Genomic DNA, 2,754 nt, shown 5'->3' with positions numbered 1-2,754 from the left:
TTTTCACAACTTCACACAACCAGGAAAAACTATGTTTTTGGCTTAAAAGTACATATCTTTGAGCTTCAATCAAGAAACATACTTTTTCCAAGTTGTTTGTAGTTGCAAAAAAACACAAAAAAACTATGCACGGCAAAGTATACACAACTTTGAGTACCGTTATTCCAAATACAATTCAAAACACATTCACAATAAACATAAAATTTTCCTTGGAGTCCTTTTGATTCTTTTTAAGGAGAGCTCAAGGGCTGAGACCAACATATAAATAGCTGACCAGTGTAAACCTCTCCTGAAGAGTGACTCAGCCAATGTTGCTCATGCAAAGCCATCCTGGTCAGCCTCTGCACAATTAGCAGCAGATTTGAAACTTCAAGAACAAGTCAAGTGGTTATCTAATTGGTTCTGTTCTACAACCATTGGCATCTACACATGTTTTTAAAACCTGTCTGACAACACTTACCTCTGAAGTGCAAGTGGAATTTCAAAGTCAAACTAGTAGCAGGAGCTCACCTTAAGCTAGAGTAGTAGGATTATTCCTTTGTCTCCAGACAAGAATGATGTGCTCTGGAATATGATTGATAAAGGCCTTGCAAATGGTATTATATGGAGGACACCATCACCATGGGCTGCTCCTGTGCTTTTTACAAGAAAAAAAGATGGCAATATCTGGCAGTGCTTTTATTATAGAAAGCTGAATTCATTGACTGCAAAGAATAAATATTGTGTTCCACTGACAATGGACCTGGTACTTTTGTACACCAAAAAAATCACTAAATTATATCTTTGTAACACATATGGAAATCTTTGAGTTGCTGAAGGCGACAAAGATAAACTTGTGTTTATCGTCTGTCAAGGGCCGTTTGCCCCCCAGGAGCTCTCAAGTATTTTTTTATTTCATGTGGGTTGTTTTATTTGGGAGGATAGGCAAGGATACCACCGCTTATCTTGATGACACAATGATTTATAAAAAAATGGGAGTCCATCACAAAAAAGTGGTGGATGGTATTTTTGATATCATAGACAATCACACTCTCTGGTTGAAACCCGAGGAGTGAAAGTTCTCCAAGTCTGAAATTGAATACTTGGGATTGTTGATTTCAAAAAACAAGATTAAGATGGTGAAAGCTGCCAAGGATTGGCCAGAGCCTCATAACATCACTTACCTACAGATTCCTATTGGTTTCTGAAACTTCTACAGACAATCAGTTGCATATGGTATGAGAAGTGTGAGGCATCATTTGAGTCATTAAAGACATCCGGCACAACTGCCCCTTCCTTAAGATAGCAGACCCCCAAAAACTATTCATCCTTGAATATGTTTGTTTGGATTTTGAATTGGGAGCTGTATTGTCTCTTTGAAGAAGATGGCAAACTCCACCCCATTGTGTATCTTTCAAGGTCATTAGTCCAAGCAGAATACAACTACAATGTTTTTGATAAGGATTTGCTGGCTATTGTGGGATCCTTGGAGGAATGGTGCAACTGCATAGAGGGTGAACCTAGATGCGCGAGCGTGGGACTTTGTTAAGTTTAATCATCTACACTGATTCCAGGAATCTGGAGACATTTATGATGACCAAACATTTAACAAGATGGCATGTGTGTTTGGCTGAGACAATGAGGTATTTGACTTTGTTATCAAATCCAGCCCTGGCCGCAATACAGTGAAACCTGACACCCTGATACCCAGATCTGGTGCCAATAAAACTGATAACTGGATCTTTGGACAACTCCTAAGACCAGAAAATATCAAACCTGATTCTTTTCCAGTAGAATTAGAAACTTGTGATACGGTTTTTGACAATGAAACTATTGAGTTGCAAGATGTAGAAGGTTGGTTTGAGATTGTTGTACTAGGTATATCAGAAGCTGATGCCACAGCAAATACTAGTACCATTAATGATCTCAAAATAGACAATCAAATTATTGATACTATTGATTTGATCTGGGATACAAACAAATCAGATGATCAGATGATTGAGTTGATAGCATCAACAAATAGTCCAATGTCATCCAATTTCAACATAGCTTTAGGTTCAGGTCACTTTGAGGTCAGGAGATGGTGTTTTGTACCACAAGGGAAGAATTGAAGTACCTGATCAGTTACATCAATCAAAAGAGCTCAATAGTATATTGATGGTGGTTGATTGTAAGACCAAAACAACTAATTTTATTCTGTGTAAAGAAACCATGACTGCAAATAATCTTGCTGACATCATGATTCAACATGTTTGAAAGCTGTATGGCACCCCCAAAAGTATCATCTGGCATAGGGGGACCATTTCTGTTTCTCAAATCACCCATGAGCTTGAGAAGTAGTTAGGAATCTGGCTAAACTCATCCAGTACAGCCTATCACCCAAAGACCAATTGACAAAGTGAAGTTGTCAAAAGATCAATAGGATAATATTTGTGACACTTTGTCAAATACCAACAAGATAACTGGTGGCCTTTACTTCAAACTGCTGAATTGGCTTACAGTCATCAAGGCTCCAAATCTACAGGAAGATCTTCATTCAAAGCAAATTATGGATTTTATTTTATTTTCAAGAAGGTCCTGTGTGCTGAGCAATGCATCCAAGTTGTAGATAACAGATTAAACATGATTGGAAATATTCAAATTGAGCCAACACATTATCTTGATATCACAGCCATTTCAACCAAGTTTTTTTTTTTAGAAAACCACATCAATGTGCCATGTCTCTCACTTGGTTTTGTCCCCTGCCTACATAATGGGAAGAACACCGAAAAAAAT

The sequence above is a fragment of the Melampsora larici-populina genome (genome assembly GCF_000204055.1).
Source record: "Melampsora larici-populina 98AG31 unplaced genomic scaffold MELLAscaffold_6, whole genome shotgun sequence".
Classification (NCBI taxonomy): domain Eukaryota; kingdom Fungi; phylum Basidiomycota; class Pucciniomycetes; order Pucciniales; family Melampsoraceae; genus Melampsora; species Melampsora laricis-populina.
The sequence above is the reverse complement of the archived record's forward strand: the minus strand, read 5'-3'. Positions refer to the sequence as shown.